The 19,207-nt window shown below is 38.1% G+C and overlaps 1 non-coding gene across 1 annotated transcript; it reads left to right on the top strand.

The window, feature by feature from the left end:
- The first annotated feature begins 18,883 nt into the window (after positions 1–18,883).
- On the top strand, positions 18,884–18,990 carry LOC126031643 (U6 spliceosomal RNA). Its single transcript, XR_007503476.1, has one exon. It is a non-coding gene; the product is annotated as a U6 spliceosomal RNA (small nuclear RNA).
- The last annotated feature ends 217 nt before the right edge of the window (positions 18,991–19,207 follow it).

A 19,207-nucleotide genomic window follows, 5' to 3' on the forward strand; every position in this document is an offset into this window, starting at 1 on the left:
CTCGAGGTTGAATGGAATTTGGTCTGATATAAGAATGGCTGTCCCTGTTCATTTTTGTTTTCCACTGGCTTGAAAAATTGATTTCCATCCTTTTATTCTAAGCCCATGCCTGTCCTGTACTTGTAGGTGTGTTTCTTGCAGGCAGTAGAAGTCCAGTATATGTTTTCTAATCCAGTTCTCTACTATGTGTCTTTTAATGGGAGAGTTTAGTCTGTTAATATTTAGGGTGATTATTGACAGAGAAGGCTGTTGTGCAGTTGTGTTGTGTAGGCAGTTGTGTTGTGTAGGGCGGTTGTTGTTACAATCGGGGATTTAGATTGTGTAGTTCGTCTCTGAGTAGGTCATTAAGGATCCGTTTTGTTTGCACAAATACTGCAAATTTGTTTTTGTTTGAGAATGTTTTTAGGTTACCATCCCATATTAATGACAGTTTTTATGGGTATTTACCCTATGCTGGAAATTTCTTTCATTCAGTCGTTTAAATATTTCATTCCACTGTCTTTTTGCTTGAATTGTTTCAAATGGGAGATCTGGTTTGATTCTTATGTCCCTTCCTTTGTACTTAAGGTTCATTTTTTCCCTTATTGCTTTAAGGAGTTCATCTTTCTCTTTTTGTTTTGCCATTTGGGTTACTATATGTCTTGGTGTTGGTTTATTAGGGTCTGTATTTGCATGGAGTCCTCTTTCCAAAGGGTGGGAACGTTTTCTGCTATTATTCCCTTAACTACTTGTTCTTCCCCTTTCACTGTTCCCTCCCCTTCTGGTATACCTACAATTCTTAGATTATTTCTTTTGTCTTTGTTCATTAAGTACTGGACTTTTCCTTCCAGTGCCTTGCCTCTTACTTCCTTTTTGGTTTCCTGGTCATTTTTTTAAATAATAATTATTCATTCAGAAAAAAAAAAAAACAACAAAGTTAAACTTGACAGTTACATCAACAGATTTCTGAAGCAGTTTCTTCTTTCTTTAGAACAAAATAGCCCCTCCGCCATGCCAAAGGCCTTCTTACCCTAGGCTTTCCCCATTTCCCTCCCGGCTGGAGGGAGGGTTTGAGTGGGGGCCTTGACCTTCTAGCCTTCCAGCACTCAAAGGATCTCTTTCTTTTTTGGGAGTCAGAAGTTTCTGCCAGCATGGGGTCCGGGAGCCCTCCGCCATGCCAAAGGCCTTCTTAACCAGCCAAGGAAGGGGTGCCGGACATGGGTCATCCCAGCACCCCTCTACCTCCTTCCTCCAGAACTCAGGGCTTCTGGGCCACATGCCTGGGCAAGCCAGCAAGATGGGTCCCTGTCCCTTGGAGGAGCTCATAGGTTACCCTAGGCTTTCCCCATTTCCCTCCTGGCTCCATAGGGAGGGTTTGAGTGGGGGCCTTGACCTTCTAGACTTCCAGCACTTGAAGGATCTCTTTCCTTCCTGGGTGCCGGGAGCTTCTGCCAGCATGGGGAATAGCAGCACAATAGGTTTTGGCTTCAGGAAGTCCCAGGCAGGTTTCCTTACTAAACCTGTCCATTGTGAAACATGGACATAATAACATAATAACAAATATTTGGATATCATTGTGTTTAATCTGTTTGTCATAATCTGAAAGCCATCCAGGAGCTCATTTTATTCCTTTCCTGGTCATTTTTGGTTTGCAGTTTTCCTTCGAGTACTACTATGTGCTTCTCCAGCTCTGTGATCCTGCTCATCTGGCTTTTACTGTATCTGTTAATTCCTTTTGTATACAGTCTCTCATATTCTGTATCAGATCTTCTTTAATTTGGCTAATTTGTTCCTCCATGAATTTCTTGTACTTGGTGGCTAGCGATTCTCTCATTTTCTTTACCATGGTTTGCATTTCCTTTCTCGTGGCTGCTTTTAAATCTTCATCTCTTGGATCTGTGCATTTTGGTGGACTGGGAACTTACTAGGGCTTCTCTCTGTATCTCCAGCTGTTAGGGTCCTCCGTCTACCCATGTTTTTTGTTTTGTTTTGTTTTGTTTTGTTTTTGCATTTATTGATGTGGCTTGAAGAGCAGTGCCTTCCTATTTTAGCCTGCTTTTTCTTCCTGTGGTGTGGGGCTGGGTTCCTTCTCTGGATTTCAGCTCTGGGTGAGATTGTTGGGTGGGATGGCTGAGGTTTGGCCTCTAGCGTGCCCTCTAGTGGAACCTGGTTAGTTGCTCCCACTCTCGCTGCCAGCCAGTGCAGTACCATTCCTGGCCGCAATGGAGGGCGCTGTTAAGCCTGGCTCCCTTGGCCTCCCCAACCATGAAGCCAGCAGAGCTCCGCCCCCTCCAGGCCTCTGCCGAAAACCCCTCTGGTATGTGGTTCCTAGCCTGTCCCAGCGGCAGAAGTTCCTTTCCGCCTGCCAAACCCAGAAACCTCAAGGACATGATGGGAGGGGTGGAGACAGCAGAAGTTCCCTTCCGTCTGCCAGACCTAGAAATCTCAGGGACGCGACCGGGGGAGGGGCAGAGATAGCCGACTTTACTCTTCTTGAGGTTCCTTGTCACTATTCTGCTTATAGACGCATACTGGGACTTTAGCACAGGCATCTTAACTGCATCTATTATACATGCCTGAATAAAGTGGGTGAGGAAATTAATAATGCAAGAACCTATTGAGAGCACCACACACACACACACACACACACACACACACACACACACACACACACACATACATACACACAAATAAATAGTGGCCTAGCCAGGGCAGTTATCCAGGATTATTGAGTTAAACACTCTACATACTGGGAGGAAGAATCTTTCCTCTCCTGCTGCATACTGATCTTCACTTGCTACAGCATCCCCCAATGACCCTAATCTGTTTCTTTTAAGCCATAAATGGTCCACCTTGTTTTTAATAACCTATGTCAAAACACCTCCTGTTCTGCAGGTCCACTTATTATGCTCTCTTCTACTCCGATGCTTGATGGTAGGGCTTACACTGGTGCCTTAAAGTAGTGTTTAATGGCTGGTGCCATCCTTCTTATTTGCTTTAACTGATTCTTCCATATTCGGAAGTTAGCCTGGACACATTCTCTTAAAGGCTCTACTGATATTTGGGCCAAACAGCTCTGGTTAACAGCACTCTCCAAACCCTACCTGAGATCTCCAGCCTTAGCCTCAGGATCTGACTCCCTCTGTAATTTTAGTATGTGCTGCCAGATGGCCTCCCTGTCACATTCCTATACCCTGCAGAGAAAGTTCATCTCTCTCCCACATTTCCAGGGACTCTATTCTGGACAAGCATAAAATGATAATGCTCTTTGAGCAACTTCCCTATCCTGGCACCCAAACCCATGGGTTGGTACCCACTTCTTTTATAACACTCTTCAGTAGCAGGAGATAAACTCCCAAACAAATTGCATAACTCAAATTTTAGGGGAGGGATCCCTAGGGTGATAGTTTGACCCACAAACCACCATCCACAGTCTGGGTAAGAGGGTGTTTCTTTTTGCTGGTCATCCCACAGTCACCATCATTGTCAACAGAAACACCAGGACTATCTACATTCTGCCCTGGTACTGGGAGCTGAGGCAGATAGATCTGCAAGGGAACTATATGGGATGCCAGGAATTGAATCCAAGTTATCTGCATGCAATGCAAACACCCTACCCACTGTACTATCACTCTAGTTCCAGTTTCTTTTTCTTTTTTAAAGTGACTTTTCAGTACAAGATTAAGTTTTCCATTTTTTCTAGTTTTTTTGATATAGATCTATACTACTAATTTTCCTCAAGTACTGTATTTTTTTAAATTTCTGCCTTGATTGCCTTGTCAATCAAAGATTTATTGATAAACACTGCTTAGTTGCTTCTATACAGTTAAGTTTTTCTAATTTTATTTTTTATTACTGATTTACAATTTTATAGTCTTATATTTGGAAAAAGTAATAAGTACAATTTTAGTCTTTCTAGGTGTATTGACAATTTTCTTATATTCTAGCATGTCCATGAGACCATTTCATGTGCACTTGAGAAGAATGCAAATTCTGTTTTTAAGGGTGAAATTTTCTATAAATATCTAGTATATATCTTATCTAATCTAGTTCGTCTTTCAAGATTATTGTTAATTTATTTTATGATTCATAGCTGTGAGCAGAGTTTTAAAATAAACAATCTACTATTATTGTGTTATAGATATTTCTATTTAGTCCTATTAATAACTGACTTATGTATATTGGAGTTCAGTCACTAATATATATATATATATAACATATATTAAAAAGTACTATGTCCTTATATGCACGTCTCTTAATAATAATATGGTACCTATTTTTTCTGAGACTATTTTAATTCTGGGAATATGATTTTTATCTGCTCCAAAGTCTCATATAAGTCAATATCTTTTAATAATAATTGATGTGTGGAAGTAAATGTCTTTTTTCTTTGATTTCACAACCTGTAGAGGAATGAAGATGAACTCTTCAGGTGAGCCAGGATTTATTTCTGGTTCTGTACTCAGGGATCACTTTTAATGGGATCTGAGAACCAGCTAGCAGTCAAGCTCAGATCAGCCTTATGAAAGGCAAGTGCCCAAATCCACCATGCTATCTCTCTGAAGCTATGAACAACTTCTTGAAACATAAAACAATGTAATTATACTTTCAAACATTTATTTAGTACAATAGAATATACCGTGGAGGATATCAGAATTTAACATCAGAAAACAGATGTGGATCTAATTGGCATGATATTTATTTTTATATCAGAGTTGCTTTGGGAAATATATTTTAGAGCCTCAATCACCTGTAATAATGAGAATACTACATGGAAATAAATATCACAAAATTATCATAGAAAATTAATAAATTATAATAAAAATTTCTCTTGAATATAGAAAAGTAATAAAAAGTTCTTTTCCTATATAGTTTAGTCAGCTGCATTAACAAATAAAGATTTTGAAGTACAATAAAATGATGTGATTGTGCCGGAACTGTGGCGCAAGCTAGAAGGCATCTGCCTTGCAAGTGCAAGACTAGGACGGACCACAGTTCGATCCCTGGGCGTTCCATATAGTCTTCCAAGCCAGGAGCAATTTCTGAGCACATAGCCAGGAGTAATCCCTGAGCATCAATGGGTGTGGCCCTAAAACAAAAAGAAAAAGAAAAAAAAATGATGTGATTGTTGTCACATCAAGTTTATTCAAAGAACATGAGAAACAATTTTCAGTAGGAAGCTTGCCACTTTGGGGAATAGGTAGAACAGGAAAAAAAGAACATTACAACAATGGTGAAGGGAAGGGAATGACCCTGGAAAAGGAGGAAATTTTCTGGTAACATTCATCTGTGTTACCTCAATATTAGTAGACATAAAAGTTTTATAATAATCACTTCACAATTACAACTTACAGCCCACTTTATCCAATCCCCAAAAATTTACACCCTGGTTAAATGGTCTTAACTAAAATTTTCACTGTATCATCAGAAAAAATGAGGATTGAAGTTTTGATTTGTTACTGTATTTCCAAGTTTGTTTTGATCCAGGTAAAGTTTGTTCAAAGGTATTAAAGTTAAACAACTCTCATATAGTACTTACTATCATTTATGGATAAAGAAATTGAGGTTAAGGGATTTTAAGTAATGTTTTCAAGGCAGGATAGAGATCTTCTAATGGGAAAAAACTGAAAACTTGACACTCTTTAGTCTGACCTTTAACAAAATTTTCTCCCTCAGAAGTAAAATATAAGAGAGAATGTAGGGGCTGGCGTGGTGGCGCTAGAGGTAAGGTGTCTGCCTTGCCAGCGCTAGCCTAGGACGGACCGCGGTTCAATCCCCCAGCGTCTCATGTGGTACCCCAAGCCAGGAGCGACTTCTGAACGCATAGCCAGGAGTAACCCCTGAGCGTTACTGGGTGTGGCCCAAAAACCAAGAGAGAGAGAGAGAGAGAGAGAGAGAGAGAGAGAGAGAGAGAGAGAGAGAGAGAGAGAGAGAGAGAGAGAGATGTAAATAAATGTTCTCTTTAATAATTTCAGGTATTTAGGACAATATAGGTAGTGGAGCAGAAACAAATAAATGAGAGGGGTTGCTTACAAGACTCTGGGAAAATAGATGCTGATAAAGGTTCTTATGTGCTTTCTAACTCATGCTGCAAATATGTTAGACCCAAGTTCAATATGGGAAAATCAAGTCTAAGTGCAATAAGAAGACACAAGGTATGTACAGTTGATTAAGAGTGACTCTCAGGAATGCTTGTAGAAACACTGAAAGATGCAACTCTGGCAATCTAACCCCTAGGTTGATATATAAAACTAGCACTCCCTTGGTGACCAGAGAAATAGGTCCTCTCAGGGCCCTCACATTTTGAGGTGGAATTAGGGGCCATACCCAGCTGCATTCAGGAATCACACTTGGAAGGCTCAGGGGATCATATGGTATGCTGGGGATTGGATCGCAAAGCAATGCCTTACCCACTGTGCAATCTCTCTGTCCTCCCCTTGAATTACCCTATTAGTTGGCATAGAAGCATCAGGAGTAGCTCCCCAGGTCTCTAAGCACCACTTGGGAGACCACCCTTACCCCTCAAAAAGTAAAGCATTAATGTTAGTCCATTAGAATTTCAACTATTAAGATGGTCTCTTGATAAAACAAAAAAAAAGCAATCATTTCTAAGCCATAGCAGCAATTATGTGCTATGAAACAAGAGAATTTGGTGAGACACTTGAAAGGAACTAAAAAAAAAAATTGAAAGGTCAAGTAAGAAGCCATCAGTTCTCTGAAATGTCTTTGTATTCCTGAAAATGAAAGGAAGGAGGTAGGAAGTCTGAGGGAAAAGTTCCTTCCCCTTTCTTCTTTCTAACTAGAGTATAAGGGTCATAAAATGAATCACAGTATTTTGAATGGCAAGTTCTTTTTAACAATATTTATGAAATTCCCATGAAATATAAGACTATTTTTCCTGTGTTTTTTTCCTTTTTATTAATTTTATTTTCACAACATTTTTAAAGATAAATGTTCTCTGAACCCTTTTATCATTGAGGATACTAAGGGTCAGTGAGGTTTGCGAAGTTTTCCATATAAATTTCTGGTGCAAAATTCAAGTTTAAACTACATACTTCCTTTTCATTGTTGCAGATGACGTAAATAAAGTGAGGAGATGAGAAGTATTAGCCTGGAAAGGGGCGGGGGCGTCCACTTTCCTCCCTACCTCTTTTACCCTCCCCTCCACTCATTCACCGTGGGAATTGCCTGAATGGCTCATCTGAGGAAGTTGGCCACAAGCACCTACTGCATGGTCAATTGCATCCCTGGAATGTCCTCAGATTTTGAGTCTCACTTTATCTAAATGTCATGGAAACTAATCTATGATTTCTATGATTTCTCCAGGTGTCATGAATGCTGACTAAGGCTAAAGCAATAAGTTCCTCTGTAGGAAAAGAAAAAAAAAAAGTTCTAACTTCTACCCAGTTTCTTTACAGGTCCGTCACTTTCCCTGTCATGAAAGAATTTTAAGAGAAGACAAATAGTGAAGAAAAAACAGTTTTATGCAGAGATAGTTTTGAAGGAAAGAGAGGAGAGAATGCAAGAAGGCAGGCTACTCCAGAGGGGAGAAAGCCCTGAATGGCATTCGAAATAGAGTTATATATGAAGATTTTTTTTTTCAGATTGTCTTGGCCTGGGGTTTTCTATACACAAAAGAATTAGCCATAATATTTTTATAGAGGAAAAGCTCTGAACTTTTGGCAATTTTTTAAAAGTCCTTTCCATACACAGATTTTTGTTTGTTCAATTTTTCTTCTCACACAGGGGTCCAGCCTTCTTTGGAGCCAGTGCTGGTCCCAAGTAAAATCTTATTAGCCTCAGTTTCCTGTATCACAAAGCGGGTCAAGTTTCCTCAAGGGTATCTAAGGTTCACAATCTACTATTGAGACTTCCAGGATGTCTGAAGAGAATTCATATAAAAGAAAATTAATGAAAGCTGAAACTTGTAAGCTGAAGGATCATGTTAAGAAGTGATCTCTCAACATTCTCCCACTGCAGGGAGCTGTGTGGGCAGACGATTAACACTATTATAAGTAAAATTATAGCAAAATAAAATAAAAAGAGCATTTCCCCACTGAGAAATCTGAGAATTCTTCATTGCCAGATATCCTGAGAACACAAAAGCATTTCCTTACCAAGAAAATATAGCCCAAGAGAAACCAATATCTGAAATATTAAGCAAGGCTTTCCAACTACCACATACTGAAACAGTAATTCAGTTGTGTGATCAGTCTTGTTCTACAGAATCTCATTTTATTTTCAGGACTATTTCATTCTACCTGTGAAGTAGACCAACTTTATAGAATTGATTATTCTCCCATCATGAAAAGAGTAAATGTCTTATAATACATACAACTACTAAGTAATGAGAGTTGATTCCAAATTTTATGATTTGTCTATGCGATCTAATTTGCTCCAGTTATAAAATAGTCTATCTGATTTTCTTGACATTTTATTGAGTTCTGTTATAAAATTTTTACAGATATAATTAAACTATTTTAGTAGGGCGACCATTGTGGAAGTCATTAGGCTCTTTGGATAAATGAAAAGCTCTGGCTAATGAGTGGGAGCAATAGTTTTGATTATCATTGCTAATTATAATAGCTATCATTTTAAAGCTAGAGCATCTAATTTCTCCCTTTTATATACCTATTTGTAACCTGTCAAATAATATCTAAGGTTCATAATCTACTATTTAGACTTCGTCTGAAGAGAATACATATAAAAAATGTTATATGAATGCAGAAAATTAATGAAAGCTGAAACTTGTAAGCTGAAGGAGCATGTTAAGAAGTGATCTTTCAACATTCTCCCACTGCAGGGAGCTGTGTAGGCAGACGATTAACACTATTATAAGTAAAATTATAAAAAAAATAAAATGAAAAGAACATTTCCCCACTGAGGAAGCTGTTTCATCACCACTTCCAGAAAACTCCAATGGACAAGGAGGGTAAGAGTGAAGTAATAAGCAAATCTTTGTTGTTTTATACATCACTGCAATTTAAAAGACTTTTTTCACACAGCATAACATATTATTTATCCTGAAAAAATTGGGTTCTCCTCGTCATGTTTTACAAGGGCTGAAAAATTATCAGCTCAATGCAAAATACATGTCCCAAAGTGTACTTCTGTATGTGTTTTATTTTGTGACTAATAAGTATAATTTAAATTATTATTTGAACCACACCTTATATTCTGTGTGTACAACATTTTTTCTTTATTTTTGGTCTTTGCTTCATTTTGGAGGTCATTTTTGTTCCAATTTGTTTTGTTTTGGTTTGGTTTGTTTGTTTGTTGTCACTGGGGCCACACCCAGTGACACTCAGGGGTTACTCCTGGCTATGCGCTCAGAAATTATTCCTGGCCTGGGGACCATAGATGGTCCTGGATCAGCCGCATGTAACGCAAATGCCCAAAGCTGGGCTATCTCTCCGGCCCATTTTTGTCCCAATTTGAGGTGTCTAATTGCTGTCTGTTACCATGTAAAATTTTCTGTTCTCTCTCCCCAACATCTCCCATATTTTCTAGTAAAGGTATTTTTGCTTAATTGTCAAAAAATTTTTAATTGAGACTGTTACATTTATATCACAAATACTACTTATGAGGAAAATGCATATGTGAGCTCAGCAAGAGCCAAAGTAAGGTCTCAAAGGAAGAGATTCTATGCATTAATCCTGGATGGGAAAAAAGTACATTAATTCATTCAACACCTGCTGGGAAAGCTAATATGTTTCAGGTTTTGTCCAAAGCTCTGAAAAGACTGTCTGAAAAAATAGAATAATGATCAGAGCAAAGTTTTTCTAAAGTTTATACTCCAGTGGAAGAAGATATGATAATGACATGGTTCCAAAAACATTTAATTATTCCACGATATTGTATAAATTCCATTTCTCATTATTGGAGCATTCAGCTGGATAAATGAGAACTGTGGAAAATCAGCAACCTCAATTCTTATAAGGCAAGAATATGTCAATATTTAGAGTAAAGTCTAAAGCAGTATGTGTGGTAATCTAACCTATACCATCTGGAGCCCTGAAATACAGGTCATTAATTTGGATTAAACTCTTAAACACTGGTATTTTTTTATTTCCTTTAATAGAAAACAACAGTCCTTTCTTCTCCTAGCTGCACCTGGGTCCTGCCCACTAGCCTAGAATTGAAATTGATGTTTTGATGGCTTCATCTGGCATCTAAGATTCCCTTCAACCCTTTGAGAACCACTGAAGATATGAATAATTTCTAAGATTATACTTTCCCTAGGATGTTTATCCACTCAGATTAGTAGTTTCTGGAAGGAGAGCTTAAAGTAAGAACATATTTGACTATGAGTTTATGCTTACTAAAATTCATAATCAGCTACTGAATAATAGTCACTCAATATCAAAAGGTATAAAAATATTGGCACCCCACCATTACTTTATTCTTATGATTGAGTGTGTGTAGTTCTATATCTCTAGGAATTTATAGAGTCTGATTTAAATTGAGTCAATTAGTAAAATTTGAAGAGTGAATAAGCATAGTATTCAATCAAATATAAATATGAAAGCAGGGGGTCCTTTATGATCTGACATAAAGCACTACTTTTTTTATAAAGCACTAATTTTTACATGCCACGGGCACTATTCTTAAACATGAGAAGCACAATAGCAAATGATGGTTGATTAACTGGTTATCAAGAACTATTTGTCACTAAAAGGAAACCATCACACATTGAAGGAATGGCTAATTTAAAAAATATCAAACAGTAGATGTCCAAAGATGAACCAGAGATATCTAACTTTGCCAGAAATCAAGCAAAATAGGCACATGTGAAGGGACACAGATGCCATCCTGCAGGGTTCTTATGATGACTTGAAACTATTTGAGCAATTTTTTTAAACGAACATCATTGAGTTAAAACACTCTTTGTGTATATGAATATATGTAATTATATAACTGTAATACAACTTTTAAAATATAGAAGAAAAATTGTGAGCACTATTTCAGGTTGTTGGAACTCCAATGCATTATATCACAAATTTATAACAAAGGGAAAGAATCCAAAATTACAATGAGATCTGAGGGGCCTGGAAATGTCACTCCATTGTTAAATCCTTACCTTGCAGTATGGAATGGAGAGTTCAGTCCCAAACCCACCTGCTCTATGCTGAGCATGATCCCTAAGCACTATCCATTTACAATCCCCAGCACACAACAGAGTGAATGATCTCCAGAGCACTGTGACTACTGTGTATGAAGATCGCCATTGAAGTTTGCGACCCTTGGCAAGCGCCACAACTAAATGTGTAAATACTCCAACCAAATGTACTCACCTGTCGAGCACTGCAGCCAGAGTGAACTTGTGCACCATAATTAGAAGGGTACGACTCCTGATTACCATCATAACCAAGTGTGAGTGATCCCCTAGAAATTTTTTTGGGGGGCCACACCCGGCAGTGCTCAGGGGTTACTCCTGGCTGTCTGCTCAGAAATAGCTCCTGGCAGGCACGGGGGACCATATGGGACACCGGGATTCGAACCAACCACCTTTGGTCCTGGATCAGCTGCTTGCAAGGCAAACGCCGCTGTGCTATCTCTCTGGGCCCTTACCCCCTAGAAATTTTAATAACAAAAGAGGAAGGGGAGAAAAGACTCTAGGTGATTTCTTTTGGGGATCACTGTAAACTGCAGTTACAGAATTACTTATGATTGAGTTTCAAGTGTACAGTGTTCCAAAGCATCCATCCCTTCAGCAGTCTTCACTTCCCTTTACCAATATTCCTAGTTTTCCCTCCCTCCCACCCCAGCCTGCATAGCCAGCACTTTCCCTTTCAACTATCATAGTATTCACTCACTGATCTATATCTGCCCCAGTTTCACCCATCTCACTACCCCACTTCAATGTCAAGCTTCCTTCAAATGACAAGTTAGCTTCTCTTCTATTGCCTTTAGAAAGTTTTTATTCCCATCCTATGTTTCTTTATACCCAACATAAGAGAGGTGATTCTGTTCATCTCCCATGGTCTAACTTCTTTAAGTGATTAATTTCTTATTTTGTCTTACTTTGTTTTTGTTTTTATTTTGTTCATTGTTTGGGGAGCCATACAATGCAGTGCTCAGGACTTAATCTTCTTGCATCTATGCTCAGGAATCACTCCTTATGAGATCAGGGAGACCAGAAGAATTGCTGGGTATCACCATTCCTAGGGATATACCCTAGGACAGTGGTCGGCAACCTTTTTTGTCAACTGAGCCAAATCTCGCAAAGACCACGATTGAAATTTATTTTGAGAGCCACATTTTTTTTTTTTTGGTTTTTGGCTTTATTTTGTTTTGCTTTGTTTTGGCAGCGCTCAGGGGTTACTCCTGGATCTATTCTCAGAAATCATTCCTGGCAAGCTCAGGGGACCAAATGGGATGCCAGGATTCGAACCACTGACCTTCTGCATGAGAGGTAAACGCCTTACCTCCATGCTATCTCTCCGGCCCTGAGAGCCACATTTTTAAAACCGAAAATACATAGGATGGTACACTGTTTTTAGTTTCAATAAGTTTTTATTGAGAATATTCTGCATGCACATATCCACATAAGTCGGGAGAATACAAATAACACAACTAATAAAACAAAAACTTTAGAATATTATTTATTGATAACATTAAATTCCATAAAATTTACCTTACAATGTAGAGAAAATTACACCCTGACAATGACTGACAAAGTCACAAACACTAATATGAACATTGGCCTTGCATTTCTTTGGATAGTTTGAGTAAGTCAGGTTTGTATGTTGTTGTTTATTATTTTAGTCACGATTCCAGGTTCTCCTCAATGAGACGATTTCTCAATTTACTCTTGATAAGATTCATGCTTGAAAATGATTGTTTGCATAAATATGTAGACCCGAACAAGGAAAGAACAGCAAATGCTAGCTTTTTTAGTTGATTATATGAGTCAGGAATATTATTCCAGGTGTTAAAAATCAACATATCTTCCTTCTCCAGGTCTTTCAAAGCAGACCACTTGTGCTGTGAACTAAGTTCACATTCGTGTTTCTCCAATCTTTCTAAATTAGCACAAAGACATTCAAATTTCGAGCTCCACAGTTCTTTGTTTTTTAAATCCAGCAATTGCATTTCAAAGTTGCCAATGTCGATATTAAAGGGAGAAAAATTTAATTCCATTACAGTGGCATCCAGAGGTTTTTTAACAAAGGCCAACGTTGCTTTGCTGTTTCAGAAATCCTGAAACCTCTTGAGAAAAGCTTCCCTCATATTTAAAAGTGCTGATTTAAAATAGGTAATGTCAATATCAGCATTATTTTCTTGGCTTGAAAGATGAATCAAAGTTTCTCTGTCAAAATCTTGAGCAAAAACAGATAATTTGTTTTCAAACAAAATAACTTCTTCTAACATGGAAAAATTGTGTTTCCTTTCCCCTGTAGTTTATGATTAAGCTGGTTTAGATGTGAAGTAACATCCACCATAAAATACAGTTTTTGAATCCACTGATTATTTGTTAATTCTGAATAGTGAACACACTTCTCGAGGAAAAATGCTTTGATTTCTGATAATAAGGAAGTAAATCGTTTCAAAATGTTTTCTCTTGATAACCAAAATGGGCTGAAAATTTGAAACTCTACAATATGGAGATTAAACAGGTAAAAGAGAAAAACCTTTTAACAATTTTTAAAAGCAAGGACAGTGTTCCAGAGATAAGTAGGGATTTCACTGAAAGAAAAATAATCGGCTGGGCGGTGGCGCTAAAGGTAAGGTGCCTGCCTTGCCTGCGCTAGCCTTGGACGGACCGCGGTTCAATCCCCCAGTGTCCCATATGGTCCCCCAAGCCAGGAGCAACTTCTGAGTGCATAGCCAGGAGTAACCCCTGAGTGTTACTGGGTGTGGCCCAAAAACCAAAAAAAAAAAAAAAAAAAAAGAAAGGAAAAAAATCTATTGACACTTTAGTGTGTGCTGCAAAAAACCAAACTAAAATACACACAAAAACAAAAATGGCACTTTGTTAAAGGCATATGATATATCATAAGGGAATTATGATACAGTGCCTGAAACATTTTAAAAATAATTTTTATTTAAATATATTTGTTACAAAATTATTCATACTTGAGTATTAATCATAGAATGTACACCACCTTCACCAGTGCACTTTCCCCACCACCAATGTCCCTTGTTTCCTTCCCCTTCACCCTCCTCTGCCTATGTCAGGGGCAGGCATTTTGTTTTATTCTCTCTATCTCTCTTTTCCTTAATGACACTGAGGTTTGCAAAATTTCCTTTCTGACACTGTGGTTTGCAATATTGTTAATTAAAGGGTACCATGCATGTCACTTATCCATTTTCAGTATCCAGTTCTTGTCCAGAGTAATATGTTCCAACTATCAATGTCATAAAGTACCTTTCTCTATTCCAACTGAACTCACCACTTTTTATGACAAGATTCCTATCATGGACCAGTCCTCCTGTCCCTCATCCCTATTTTCTCTAGATATTATTACCATATTGCCATTTATTATTATTATATGCCACAAATGATTATTTTGTGTCTACACCTCTCCTTCTGACTCATTTCACTCAGAATAATAAGCTGATGTGTTGATGTATGTACAGATCATGCACTGTACATGGCTCAGTGTTTTTGTATAGTCACAAAAAAACAGAAGTTGCACACCTGTACATTGTATCCACTCATTGTATGATAGACTGAATTCAAAATACTCCCTGCTGAGCTAAACTCTGTGACAGATGACACAGTAAAGATAATTTGTGAAATTCACAATTGTGATAAAATCCAGGCTATTCACCACCCTGGGTGAGAGTATGGATGCCCACTACTAGCATCTTCTCCATGTAGAAGTGAAGTGGCTGTTCAGGGGAAGGGTGCTTTCTCGCCTTGTTGGCAAGAGGGAAGAAGTAGTGCAGTTCCTGTGAGAGCAGAACTCTGACTTTGTACAGCCCCAGTTGGACAAGGAATGGGTAGCTAAGTTTGTGTATTTAGCAGACATAGTTCATTTTCTCTATGAATTTAATATTTCTCTGCAGGGGAGTTTCACAAGTAGTTTTTACAGTGAGACATAAGATGGATGTGTCTAAAAAAGAATCTGATTCTGGGATAGCTGTGTCTGAGAAGGAGATATTGAAATGTTTCCACTCTTGCAAAAATTTCTGATTGGCACTTATATTATGCAGAAAGTCATAATCAATATGAAAAAAAAGCATTTAAGGAAATTAGCTCACAACTTTAATCATGAGTACTCTGAACATGAGAATCCACGGAAAAGAAAACTCTGGGTTGAGAATCCCTTCATGGAAGATGCCCACTCTTGTGCAAAATAAAGTATGTGTTTTAAGATCACTCCAGGCACTGCCATCCTGGTCTGAAGAAGCAGGGTAGCAGGAAAGAAATAATAAACCAAGCTAGCCAGGAAAGGATGATCATGGAGTCCATAGCCTTTTACCTTGTACTCTCTGCTTCAAGCCCAAAAAGCTAGAACACCTCTATCTTTCTTAAAATCAATTCCCAATACCAGGAGGCTTCAGGTCAAGAGAGAGAGAGAGAGAGAGAGAGAGAGAGAGAGAGAGAGAGAGAGAGAGAGAGAGAGAGACAGAGACAGAGAGAGACAGAGAGAGAGACAGAGAGAGAGACAGAGAGAGAGAAAGAGAGAGAGAAAGAGAGAGAGAGAAAGAGAGAGAGAGAAAGAGAGAGAGAGAGAGAGAAGTACATATTCAGTAGACTTTTACATATCAAAGGAAGAGGTTTAAGAAAGGATGACCTTGGGGGAAAACCTTTGTTTAGGGTTTATACTGGGTATCATCTTACACTATTGGAGCCAGCCGCCTGGGCTGCACACAGGGCGCGCACTGACAGAGGCTAGGAGCAGACTCCTGACTCCTGGAGCATCTGCCCGGCACACAGAAGAGCCAAATTAAAAGTGTAAAGAGCCACATGTGGCTCGCGAGCCGCAGGTTGCCGACCACTGCCCTAAGAACACAAAAATACAATTTAAAAATCCCTTCTTCACATCTATATTCATTGTAGTGCTATTTACAATAGCCAGACTTGGGAAACAACCAAGATGCCCTTCAACAGATGAATGGCTAAAGAAACTGTGGCACACATACACAATGGAATATTATTCAGCCATCAGGAGAGATGAAGTCATGAAATTGTCCTATAAATGGATGGACATGGAATCTATTACGCTAAATGAAATAAGTCAGAGGGAGAGAGATAGACACAGAATAGTATCACTCATCTATGGGTTTTTTTTTAAAGTAAAGACATTATTGTAATAATCTCAGAAGAATCAGTTCACAATATGAAGCTCACCACAAAGAGTGGTGAATGCTGTTAGTGAAATAACTACACTAACAACTAGCATGAAAATGTTAATGAATGAGAGAAGTAGAATGCCTGTCCTGAATACAGGCAGGGGAGGGGGAGGAGGGAGATTGGGGGCATCGGTAGTGGGAATGTTGCACTGGTGAAGGGGAGTGTTCTGTTTATGACTGAAATCCAACTACAATCATGATTGTAATTATAGTGCTTAAATAGAGATTTTATAAAAAATTTTTTTAAAAAAAGAATTGCTGGGTATCAAACTTAGATAGACCAAGTGCAAGGCAAGCACCCTATACTGACTACTACCATCACTCTAGTTCCTCTAGGTTCATTCTTTCTTTCTTTCTTTCTTTCTTTCTTTCTTTCTTTCTTTCTTTCTTTCTTTCTTTCTTTCTTTTCTTTCTTTCTTTCTTTCTTTCTTTCTTTTTCTTTCTTTCTTTTTTCTTTCTTCTTTCTTTCTTTCTTTCTTCTTTCTTTCTTTTTGTTTTTTGGGGTCACACCCCATGACACTCAGGGGTTACTCCTGGCTCTGTACTCAGAAATCACTCCTAACTTGGGGGACCATATGGGACACCAGGGGATTGAACCAAGGTCCGTCCTAGGTCAGCCGCATGCAAGGCATATGTCCTTCCGCTGTGCCACTGTTCAACTCATCTATGTTATTTCTTTTTTTTTTTTTTTTTGATTTTTCGGGCCACACCTGTTTGATGCTCAGGGATTACTCCTGGCTAAGTGCTTAGAAGTTGCCCCTGGCTTGGGGGGACCATATGGGACGCCGGGGGATCGAACCACGGTGCTTCCTTGGCTAGCGCTTGCAAGGCAGACACCTTACCTCTAGTGCCACCTCGCTGGCCCCCTATGTTATTTCTTAACATGAGCTCTGGCTTGCTCATTTGTAAAGTGATTGTACAAACAGTACCTTCTTCATAGAATTGCATAAAGGATTACGTGAAGGATTTCATGTGAAGATTACATAAAATAACAACACAGGGGATCCCATGAAATTATAGTTACTATATACATATAAAAATATAGCTATGATTACTATGTGGACAGTTTCCAAATAAAACAGCTCTTTCAGGAATTTTATATTCCTAGTTATTGGAATGGTTTTCCTAAAAGAGCCTCAGATGTGATTCAGCATTCTCAGTTGCTTATTTAAATTGCCTACCTGAAAAGTTAGGTGTAGATTTTCTACTCTGTATGACTCACAATCTCTCCCCCTTCCCCACCCCCATTCTGAAATCTATACTAGGTTATAATTGCTGAGTTCCTTTCTCATTAGGGATGGAGTATGCTCCCCATAGACCAAACTAATGGTCCAAGCTGCATGTCCATATACTCCCCAAGGTCTCCTGCATAACAAAGCCCCTGATGTTTATCAACATAGAAGAAATATTGATTCTTTCAAAAGAACCATTAGAAGGCCAATAGCAATCTAACAGTGTTGACTTGTTATCATGCCTTTCTTGTTTTGACAAGCACCTCCCTAGGACATTAGTGTGACCAATAAAGCATTGAATATATACTGTCCCTACTTGGAGAAACAATTTAGCCCTTACAATTTATAGGAGTCATTCAGAGAGCTCAAAGATGCTGAGAAGACCAAATGGACCCTAAGGGATCTATGGTTGGTGGTTCTGCCCATATTCTAAATGGAAAAACTAAGGAAAGAAAATATTTGAGAAATTAAATTCAGAAAAATATTGTCCAAAAATTAGTAATTTTTATTGTTTTAAACCACAACATTCTTAGAAGAAATATTGAACACTGTTCTATATCCAATTCCTGGACCTGAGATTGGTATATGATAATCATTACATGAGGCAGATATTTATATTTGTCTGTCCAGAAACCAATTCTTAGAGTAGCCTTGTCCTTACTTAAGGGATTAACATAATAGTCCCAGGTTCTTTTTAACTCCACACCTATCCTGGCCTCTGTTCACTGGTCTTCTGGTTGACACTTAAGCCAATATGAAATCTGAATCCAAGTGTTCTGCTTGTAAGCAACATGGAATTTAAAATTGAAAGTATTTCACAGAGAAATAAAATTATAATTTCATATCTGAATATATAACTATATTCTTTATGCTCACATGAAACCTTTAATAAATTATCTGATTATAGAAGTATCTATACATATACATGCTTAATTCTAGAAACTATAAGGAATAAATGAAAATCACTTAATCAAACTATCTCTATACAAATACTTCAGAGTATTTTTATTCACTTCCATATTGCTTCACATGATTGGGATCATATTGTGTCAGATCAAGCCAATTAAATTAAAATTTAGAGGAGCTCAATGTCGCAGGCCAGCTGAGTTGGGCAACATTAAGAGGGGCTTCAGGGTTATTCGAAAGGAGGATGAGATTGAAGAGTCAGCGAAGAGTGGGTACTAAGAGACCAAATACACTCAAGAGTAGTTGGAACTGAGTCTGATTTATTGGGAGTTCTGCTTCATATTTAAGCAAAAAATTACCGGTAGTAGGAAGTTGGGTAGATGAAGTGTGACATGTTTAGCCATAGAATTAAATATTATGTATCAGCACAATCATTAGACAACCATCAAAACATTGTATGTGTGTTCGCTTTGGCAGCACATATACTAAAATTGGAATAATACAGAGAAGATGAGCATGGCCCCTGCTCAAGGATGACATGCAAATTCGTGAAGCATTCCACATTTTAAAAAAAGTATGTATTTTATAAATTCTTTGTCATCAGTTTCATTTACCATAAACAGAAATCAGAAAAATACTTATTCTTTCCTCTTGGATAGAATTCTAGCTAGTCAACTTTTGATCAACAAAATATATTGTCTATTGTTATGCCAAAGATCTATTGTAAAAAGAAGGCAGATATAATTAAAGACAAAACACATTTGTAACCTATACAATACTAACTG

This window comes from Suncus etruscus, chromosome 15 (assembly GCF_024139225.1).
Source record: "Suncus etruscus isolate mSunEtr1 chromosome 15, mSunEtr1.pri.cur, whole genome shotgun sequence".
NCBI lineage: Eukaryota > Metazoa > Chordata > Mammalia > Eulipotyphla > Soricidae > Suncus > Suncus etruscus.